Source organism: Lactuca serriola, chromosome 7, assembly GCF_051521515.1.
Source record: "Lactuca serriola cultivar US96UC23 chromosome 7, Lser_US96UC23_V15, whole genome shotgun sequence".
Classification (NCBI taxonomy): domain Eukaryota; kingdom Viridiplantae; phylum Streptophyta; class Magnoliopsida; order Asterales; family Asteraceae; genus Lactuca; species Lactuca serriola.
Window position 1 is genome coordinate 127,965,213 of NC_136414.1, and position 11,531 is coordinate 127,976,743.

Genomic DNA, 11,531 nt, shown 5'->3' on the forward strand with positions numbered 1-11,531 from the left:
TAATTCAAGTAAGAAGTTGGTTACCCGAAACGACCAAAAATGAGTAATCGATATGGTGATCAATAAAAGGAGTTTTATTTATACTCAAAGGTTTGAGGCCATATGGGATTAGTATTATTCTTGTGTTTCACTTTGCATGTTTTGACTTCCAGAATAATTGAGTTTATTAAGAATAATCGAATTATTCGAACGGGCCACAATTGTTCATATGTTGGAAGTAGATATGAATGAAGACTGTCGTGAATTGGTGTGTGGATTGTCTAAAAGAGTATTAGACATAAGAAAATGTTTGATGCAACGTTCATGAGTGCTTATGAATATGATTTGAGCATTGGATCAAACCCACACTCACTTGGATCATTCCATGAATTGTATCACAAGTGATTGGTGAGACGATAACATCTTATATTCTTGAAACCGAGATGTGTAAGTTGTATCTTGCAAATCGGTTGCACATTGATAATATGTAAACGCACTAGTAACTTGGTGTTATAAAACATATTGTTGTGTGTGATTCGGTGAGTAAGTGCAAGCAAGCATTTTATCAAAGTTTATCCGTTCCTTTTATCCAATGTAGGATAAAAGCGATATCTTCGGGCCCCTCGATGATTTAGTGATGACAAACGTAAATGCTCGGTCGGGCTAGGGCTAATTTGATTTGTTCAATTAGTCAGTCATCATAAATAGGAATTCGAGATATAGTACAAAGAAAATGATTTGAAATCATATCTCATATGATATCTAGAATGGAGGAATATATGATCCCTTATCTAAGGACACGCGTATCTGATAGGATCAGAGTTGACAGCGGCTTTGGAAAGCTACGATTGCAGATCAGGATCTGAAGTCATACGCATAATAGTTATTAGACTTATCCAAGTGGGAGACTGTTGGATTAGTGTCTAAGTCCATAACTATTTTGGTATGTTCTTGACCCGATGGTGCATGGTCCTTTTGGGTTGCCTTCACCAAAGCAACTTGATAGGATGAATTATGGAGAGAAAGGATTAAATATGATTTATTAATATATTATGAGAATAATATGTTAAAGGAGAAATCATATTGTTTAATTAATATTAGTCGATAATTAATTGGTAATTAGCTTTGTGACTAAAAGAGATTAATTAAACTCAAGGGACTGGAATTGTAATTATAAGATAATTGCAATTTGGGCCATGGATTGCCTTATATTAAGGAGTGGACGAATTCTATGGGGAAACCCATATGGAAATCGTCCAAGGCCTTAAGGAAAGGGATCCATGGGTTGCTTAGGGCTTAAGCATCCAAATTAGGGTTTCCTTGTTAGATAACCCTAATAGCCTCACTATATATAGATCCCTTTTGGACCAAAAACGTGGCTAAGCTTTGTTCTAGGGTTTCACACATTTTTGGGAAGCCTCCATCCTCTCTCCTCTTCATCCTCTTGCTTATGGTGTTTGTGAACCATTAGAGGAGTGACATTTGTGACTCTATGCTTTCTAAAGTCAATATAAGGAGATTTGGGATTGTTATTGCTACATAACAATCAAGGTAATATCTTAAACCCATTCTTATGTTAATATGATTACTTGTATGCTAGAATTAGGGTTTATAGTCTTGGATAACTTGCATGTACAATAGAGAAACCTAGATCCAAGCATTAGGGTTTGTATGAGCACATAGGATGTTCTTAGGACCAAAACCCATCAGAAAATGACTATGCACTCACATGTTAAAGTGATGACTCGAAACTTCGACAACGCTTCACTTGTAGAAACTGTCTTTTTCTTCAACGTAACCTAGTATTATTATCACTGAGTCTTAGTCTAATAATTCTTGCGACTAATTATTAGTCTAGATTCATCGTTAATTCAAAGTCTACTGATCTATTGTTGATAAGGAACAACCAGGTAAGATCATATCGAAGGTAGTGTCTGTTTGGTATACAAAGTATACTATTTGGAAAGCCCACTTTAAACACCTCAATAAATCTAGACTTTTCATCATCACCGTAATTAGATCAATCACTATAACGAATTGGAATCGCTGATAAATCTTGTTTATAGGTTCATAATAACGAAAATGAACATAAATGTAAATTATACTAAAAGCAATGTAAACATAACTCAACTTACAGGTGGTTTAGTGAAAAATCGGATATTGCACGGGCAGAACTTCTAAACTAAAAGCTCTATTTCTCAGGGCTTTCTGACACCCCCAAGCTTCTTTAATAATGGTTAGGAAGTTCTAGAACAAGAGCTAGGGACCTTGGGGGTTTGGGAGAGATTGGAATGAAAAGGTGTGAGAAATGGGTGAAATTCAAACCCTACTTATAGGCTGCTACGAGCCCAGTATGTTGGGCGTATTAAAATTACATTTGGGCGTAATTGGTATGTTAGGAATACATAAGCATTACACTGAGAATAATGTGCCACATGTCGCCATCTGATCGCATGCCTAGGGAGGAAGGGGTGTGACAAATCCCGACACGTGTCGCCCTTTTGTTAATCCAAAAATTAATTATCTTGTAAAATCTATAACTTTTGAATACGACCACTGTTTTTGACGATCTTTATATCTGTGTGTAGCTATCAGCGAGATGTACAACTTTTGTTTAGACTCTATTGACTAATTTTGATTTATTTTTAAAGTTATATTTTAACAGCCTATGGAAGTTAACGTCCATTAAAAATTCATAACTTTGTCATCTAACGTCCATTTTCGACTGTCTTTATATCGTTGAACTACTATTAACGAGATCTTCAATTCTCGTTTAGATTGTTTCGACTAAAAATCGACCGATCTAAAATTCAATTTTTGAGCTTTATATTACTATGTTGAATCTTAGAAAAAAAACAAGACTTCATCTAATGAAGTCAGATTTACACTATATGTACGCTTTCGGTTTGACGGCTACTACGACTTTCATTTAGATCACTAAGGCTAAAAAGTAATTTATCAAAAATTTACTTTTTATGTTACGTAGAGTCGTGCCAGCTTAATCGTGAAAGTTCAACGGGTCATAACTTCTTCGTTATAATTCAGATTTCAACATTCTTTATATCTATAGAATACTTGTGATATATACTATAACTTTGGTTAAGATTATTTATCCTAAAGAATCTTCAATCAAAAAGTCATTTTTAATGCTTATTATCTCTAAATTGACTAGCCCGAATCTGTGAGTGTTGCATACAATTCAAACTTTGATCTTTATTGGGATGTGTCTCCTGATGTTGATTCCATACTCAAATCAGTAGTACTTGATTTGATTTCACCGAAGTTTCAAGCTATATGTGTAGTTTGATCTTTAAACTCTTTGATTACTTTGTTCTTTGTTATTTTGTTTTGTTGTTTGTGTTATTCCGCTGCATTTTAATGACTCATTTGGTATCATAATTGGTATCAGAGAGTTAAGTTTGAAACATATGTGGTGACGATAGCCATACATGTATCAACTGGTATTATAGCCTTATTTCGATTATGTGTTTTTCAGTTCTTGTTCTATAAGAAAAAGGTTCCTATCCAGTGGAGTTGATTTATTGTTGTTGAGTTCTTGCTAAATTTTTTTGTTGTTACTATTTAAAAGGTGAAGAACAAAATTCAGCCAAATTTCATCAAGAGTCGAGTTACAATGAATTGGGATGATTTAGATTTTCTTCATGTTCTTCGTGAGGCCATGAGAAAAATCGTTTAAGAACCATCTAGAAGCGTGCCCCAACATGAAGTGAAATGTGTTGAGGAGTTGAAGATAAACGAATTACCTAAATTTGTCAGGGGATTCAATCAAAAAAAAAATATATTTGGATTGGGAGAAGGGGATAGAAATAATTTTTTAGGTCAAGGGCATGGATGATGAATGAAGTTGCAAATATATGATTATGAGGTTAAGAGGGGAAGCTTCTTCCTGGTATGAAGGGTTGAAATCAAAAAGATCCCTTGAAGGAAAAAGGGAAGCTCTCTTCTTGGGAATTTTTGAAACGAAAACTCCGAGGGAAGTATGTGCCAATGACTTGAATACTATTAATGTGAACAAAAGGGTGGAGATGTTGACAAAGCCTATTGTGATCAAAGAGGAAGTAGAAGAGTACGAAGCCTCGCCTGTAGACACAAATTTGGTACTTGAAACTTCACAAACCTTTGAAGACCAACTTGATGTTGCTGACATCAAGGTGGAAGAATTTAATTATGTTGTTGAAGAAAAAATTGCTGAAATAATTGTGGAGGATACTTATTTAATGGTTAGAGATGAGAGGGCTAAAGCAATTGAGGAATATAAGGTATAGGATTCCGGTCCCATATATGACAACGATGGGGAAAAGGAATTCATTGAAGAAGGAAATAACTTTGTGGTCGATAACGAAACTGCAGAGGTAATCGAGGAAGAAAATAATTTTGTTGATGACAACAAAATCGTTGAGAAGGAGGTGATTTTAGTTGAACCACGAAAGGAATTCGATGAGTCCATGTCATCTACAACAGTTTGTTCAACATGTGACGATCAGGTCCAGAATTAGTCCGCTATCTTGACGAGTGGGGCAAGTTAACTACAAAGATGTGATTGTGGTGTAAGAGGATGCCAAATTGATGGAGGTTTCGGATCAAGAGGACCCAAATAATGATTTTCCCATAGCGTGTCAAGATGTGATTCAAACAAGTCGGCCACTAGAGAACACAAAGGGTGTTATTTTTGTAAGCCCTTGTGTTATTATTATTGTTTTGTCATCTTTCAATGTTACTTTTGGTAATATGTTTTGCTTGATTGGAGATGATGAAGTTTAGTTCGTGATTCAAAGACTGCAAAGCCAACTATTATTGGATTTCAGAATGTCTTACCCTACAGAAGATGATACGAGGGAGGTCTTACAAAGAAATGTTCTTAGTCGTTGCGATCGGACACGAGAAACAACAATACATGGCGAATCTAAAATTTTGTGTTGGCAAAAAACACCAAATGTTGTTATTGGTTCTTTATTTTCTATTCAAGAAGATCAGGAGGGATGGAGTGAAACTTATTATGAAAGAGCAAAGAATGATGGTGTCCATTCTATTACAAACCATCTTTGAAAGAGTAAAAAAGGAGTGAATCAAGATGAAGAGTCAAGTCCCAAGTATTCACATGGGAAGGGGTTCATAATGTTTGGATTCTTATTTTTTTGGTGACCTTAAGTTTGGAAGCTTGAATGTTGGGACATGCTATTCAGCAATCCAAAAATACAACCATGATCTGTTCTCTCAAAGGAATGTTGTTAACCATTTCAATTTTCACAAAGTTAATTTCAAGGTCCTTATCTTGTTCATGAGAATGCACAAAAATGGTTTTTGTTCGACAAATGGAAAGCAAAGTTGGAAATAAATTCAACAAGTTCTTCAAGATGTTCGAAGAAGAATGTATGTAGATAGAGGCGAGAAAAATTGGTGAAGAAGAAAAGCCAACACTGTCCTGGTTCGTTACAAGGAGAAACATTGTTGCAATCAGAAGGCAAATGACATTGTTGCGAAGGGTTACGTAGTTGCAAGCAGAATAGTAACATCATTACGAATGGAATTGTGATGTCAATGCACTCGGAAAGGAAGAAATATTGTTGCGATCATGTCAGTTGTATCGATGCGATAGGACCACTTGGTTCGTTACGAACAGAAGGAAGGCAATATCATTATGATTGGTTATATCGTTGCGATTGAAATAGTTACGTCGTTGCGAACAGAAGGAAGTTGTTATCATTATGATTAGTATGTTATGATATTGTAGGGAATAAAGAAGAAACGTGTGATAGTCTTTCCTATGTTGATATGGCCAAATCTCTTCTCTTTTTTCAGGTTTATGGTTGTATACATTGATGGTATCTTGGTATCTCAAAGAAGCAGGGAAGAATATTTGGTGAATTTTAAACAGGTGTTTGAAGCCCCTAAATCTCAAAGATTCAATGTAGAGTTGGAGGAGAATTCATTCCTTGTTGTTTCAAAAGGGGAATGGAATTCAAAGGCAAGGTTCCCAAACCACGGAAGTCAATCCGAAATAAACAAGACTTCAGTACTCCAATGAAAGCTAAGAACTACTACGGGGATGGTGTTTATTTTAAAAGTGTATCTGGAAAATGCGTAGGTGTTGCTTATGGAGAAAATATGTTACCAGATGGTTTGTTTCAAAGGAAATCATCTTTGTGTTCCCAAGCGTTCAACTCTTACATTCTTGGTAGGGGATGTTTTGTAAGGGTCTAAATTTCTAGTGAGGTGTCGAAGTATTATTTGGTCTGTGTAGTGTTGAAGTCTAGCACATCGCTATGTATGTATTTTGTAAGGCACTATTAGATGTCGAAGCGTAATGTCTAGTCCTTACATAGTTTTTATGAGTCTATATCACCGTATAAATAGGGTTAGTATAGAAGTAGATAGTAGCTTTTGGGCACTTCGTTCACTTTCTCTAAAACATCAAAAAATTATGACCCAAAAATTTCATTCTTAATATAAGTAAAAACAGTATTCCAAAACATTGTTCGTACATCCCAATCGAATAAATATGTAAAACATCATAAAAAACGGAGTATGTCCCGTAAACAGAATCCATATGGTGTGTGCGATGCAGTCAAACCAAGCTCTTCCCCTTGAAACCAAAAGTACCTGAAACATAAACTAAAAGTCGTACGCACAAAGCTTACCAAGTTCTTCAAGATACCACATACCAAACATATCATATAATGGCCCCGCCCACACTCGCATAATGGGCCCCGCCCAATGAACATACATATACAAGCACATACAAGTATCACACAGACAACAAGTATATAGACCTAATCAATCAAGGGTTGGGCTTGGTGCCTTAGACTCGCTAAACCCAATGAGGAAACTCACCTCGAAAAGCTGAATGAAACGAATGATCCTTGACTGTGGTTCTACAACTCCCCGAGCTATGCCAAAAACAAATTAATTAACATTTGGGATCTACATCATAACCAAAAGTCTATACTTAGGTAAAAGACCATTTTACCCCAACCTAGCTTGGTCCAAGAATGGAGACCATAACCACAATCTAATGGGCCCAAAAGTTAAAGAATTCATCATGACCCAAAATATGGCCCAATTTCCAATTAGACCCAATCCTTTAACATGGGCCTTAGCCCAAGGCCCAATAATATTCCTGGCCCAAAATATCTCAAAATCTGATGGCCCAGTTAAACCCTAACCTTCTAAGCCTAAGACAAAGCCCAACCCTAAAGCTCAACATTGAATGGCCACCTGATTGAGTACGCGGTGTGTACTCAGCTTGTACGCTAAGCGTACTGGCTCGAGGGCTTGTACGCTATGCGTAAAAGCTTGTATGACCAATGTACTCAACCAAATTAGCCACCCTTCTACTTTAAGCACTTAACTCGTTAAGACTTCATCCCAAAGTGTAGATCTAACCTCCTTAAGCTAAAATATCACGTAAAGTTGCTAACTTTACGTCCATGCATGACCATAAGAAGCTCTAAAGCTCAAAAAGGACTTAATGAATGAATGTGGACCCTAAACTCCATAAAGTTGGCACCTTTATGCCTAAGGAGCCCATGAAGACCTTAGATCTGAAAGAATAAGCCTTTGGGACGTCCTAATCCGAACATCCATCCAACCCATGGATAAAAACATAACTTTTTAATCCAAATCTAACAACCATGATAAGAACTTGATACCTCAAACTTCTTGCAAAATAGGTAGTTGTTTTGGATCCAAGACTCCCTCCTCCAAGCTTAGCTACATTAAAATCTTCTAACTACTTCACAATGAACAAAATGAACACCAAACTTTCTTCAAAGGCTCAAATGCTTGACAATGGTGGCTACAACTCGTTTTATGGTTTTGGAGACTTTGGGTGCAGGTAAAGAGGCCAGCCCCAAAAGACATGGATGCTTAAATAGGATGCAACACCCACAATTAGGGTTTCATTAAAGTCTACGTACACGCAACTTATGCATGCGTACGGCCAGTGTATGCGAGCTAAGTGTCGTCTCGCTACCAACCCAGTACGCCCCACATACTAGCTTCTTAACCAGTACGCTAAGCGTACCAGGTGGTACGCCTCGCGTACTAGTTCAGGGACCAAAATGAAATTATTGAATACTCATGGGTCATAAGGCACATACCAGGGCACAAGTGTTACAATTCTCTCCCATTTGAATCATACTTCGTCCTCGAAATCTGCCGCACCAAATAATTCTGGTGAATGTTCCTTCATCTCATCTTTGCACTCCTAAGTTCACTCTGACCCCCTGCGGTGCAGCCACTGCACCTTTACCAGCTCCACAATATCGTTCCTCAAGGTTTTCGTCTTCCAATCTGAAATCGCTACCAATCTCTCAATATAATTCTGGTGGTCATGCACCTGAATATCTTCCAAAAGGTACAACTGTAGAATCTTCCAATAAACGCTTCCACAGTTGAGAGACAAGATATGTGCTATGAATCTGACTGAGCTCGGCCGGATGATATAGACGATACGCAACCCAACCCATTTGAGCCAAAACGCTGAATGGACCAATATACATGGGGCCCATGTAACATCCCATTTAAATATAATAACTAAATAATACACCCGAAACCACGAGAAGTAATTATTATTATTATTATTTAATATTATTATATTCCAAATCAAATAATAATTGGTAGGGTGTTGGATTCGGGAAGCCAAATGACAAGATTCGAATCTCCGGGGGTTGAAGTGTAATTTAAAGATTTATTTTGAAAAGAATGTCAGAAGTCACGGTGTGCCTAGTAAAATATGGACTTCTTATGAAAGAATCTTGGATGATGGGGGCTGATTTCTAAATTACATCCTTACAATGAAAAGGAGTTTGGTATGAGGGGCCAAAGTTGTACATTGAAGGAAAACCTGAGATGATCGGGTATTAAATCCTTCACCATGTGTTGGCCTCCTCAAACCCTAACCCTACTTTCAAACACCAGCCTTCACTCTCCTTCCAACCTCCCTACAGCTGTCACCACCCCTCTTTCCTACGATCTCCAACGTTGCTACACCCCCACTGCCGCCGAGTCACAAACCACCTCGAAGCTCTTGTTGTTGGTGTTGAGGATTGCTGAGAAACCCATTTGTGTGTGGCGCTATCACCGTTGTGCCCAACGTTGTGTTTCAGCCTCCACCTCCTTGCCGTATTACCCTTCTTCTCCTTCTTCGTTTATGTTCCAGTGTTGCGCCTTTGTTGTGGCTCCGAAGATTATCCCACTATCACTTCTCTGTTCGACTGCCTCATGCCACCACAAGGGTGGCTGAGATTGGATGCTTCTTCCATTAGGATCTCGTTGTGGTTAGATGGGATGTGGGTGTAGGTGTTCATTTGGACAGAAAAACCCAAGAAAAACCACCATGGCCGCCGGCCATTGTGGTCGTTGCAGATAATGTCGCTGATGCCCGCCACTCCGAGTTGCCGCCGCCACCAGGTGGGTGGCTGGGTTCCGTCTTGAAGCAGAATACATGTGTTTTATGTGTTATTTCATGTGTGTAGGGTTTGTCTTGGCCAGAATCGCAAGAACAGCCACCACCACCACCGTGAGGTGGTGGCTGCCACCATGAACCACCACCGACCACCACAATGGTGGTTGTATCTATGGGGTATTTTATGATTGTGTGTGTATTATTGGGTATTGTCATAAACTGTATTGTAATCCGTATGAATAATGAAAAGAAAAGTCTAAACAACCACCGTAAGGTGGTGGCTGCCGCCTCCTGCCGTCGCGTCGGGTGGCGATGTGCTTGCCTTATGAGTTTGATTCGTTTGGGGCGCTTCAAACCCTAATGGGCCTTGTAAGCCCTAATGGGCCCAATGAAGCCTAATGGGCTTAGTGAAAACCCTAATGGGTATAATGGACTCTAATTGACCAAAGGAAAACCCTAATGGGGTTAATGATATTCTAGTGGGCCTAATAGGCCCATTAAAGCCCTAATTGACCTAAAATCCCAACAAATTGATAAATGGGCTAGTATTTGGGTTTGAAACCCTAATTAGGGTTTGGAAAACCCTAATTAGGGTTTGGAAAACCCTAATGCCAATAAAACCCTAATTTTGAGAATTTATCGGGGCACACACGAGAATTATTTAATAACTTGAAATATTAAATAATAATCATTGGCAGAAATTAATCTAAGCAATATTGGACTTAATGGATTAATTCCTTAGTGGATTAAGTGCTTAATGTTAGGGTACAAAGTTTTCCATGAATCAATTTGTAATGTTTTAATTTTGTAAAACCCACTTACATGTGGAGTATTAGCCTTGTGACACATGAGAGATAGAGAGTGAGAGAGAGACATGTAAACACCTCTATAAATAGTGGGTTCATACCACTTGTAGAGGTGTGCTTGAGAGATGTAAAAGTGAGTGTGTAAGTGTGTGTTATTTATGCAGTCTAGATCTAGATCCTTTTTGTAACACCATATACAATCAATACATCTCTTGATCACCCAAATCACCATGTTCAATTGTGCAAGCTTTAATTCTGCATGCCAAACCATGTTCTTTGTCACTACAATTGGTATCAGAGCAGGATTTCAAACTGCATTGATCTGATTTTCGTTTTAGAATCATTTGCTTTTTGAGTAGTAACTTTACTCAAAATTTTCCGCGTATTTTGGTTCTAAAAATATCTCTTGATCTTTAGATTTGAATCGATTCTGCATTTGAATTGATTAGTCGAGTGATCGATTAGCAATCGGTGATCAATTCACAAATTCATCAAGTTTTTAAGATTTCTAAAAATTCTCGTGTTCATCAATGGCGAACTTCAACATGAATACCATGACTTCTTTCTCTCACTTACTTGGTTCTTCAACCAAAATTCCAATGTTAGTCCTTGAATACTATGATCAATGGGCTGACAGGATGGAGGATTACTTAAATGGAATTGATGAAGAGCTTTGGAATTCCATCAATGGAACAGTTCAACCTCCTGTAAATGTTCAAGCAATTGGAGTATCTGCTACTTCAAATGATGTTGCTGAACAACAAAACCGCTTAAAGAAGAATGAGAAGAGATGTATGAGGGAACTAAGAGGTGCTCTACCTCCTGTGGTTTATAATTACATTCGTAGTTGTAAAACAGCCAAGGAGATATGGAACACTCTTAAAGAGAAGTATCAAGGTAGTGAAATGACGAAGATTAATTCTGTTAAGCAATGTCTTGTTGAAGTTAAGGAATTCAGACAAAAGGATGCTGAAACTCTTGAAAACTACTATGATCGTCAGAATGAGCTTCTCTATCGTTGCAGCAGGTATGGAATCACAAGATCTCTCATGGAATACAATCTTACATTCATCATGGGCCTTCGCAAGGAATGGCGAAGTGTGAGTATGATGATAAAGAACAAACAAAGTTTTGATACTTCCATGTTGAATGATCTCTACAATCAGTTGAAAACTCATGAAAGCGAGGTTACAGAAATGTTTGAAGAATCGAAACAGAGTCTAGGAGGTCCTTTGGCTTTGGTTTCAAAGATTTCATAAATTGATACTGGTGAAACGGAAGGATCAGACAATGAAGGTTTCTTAATGAATTCTAATGAT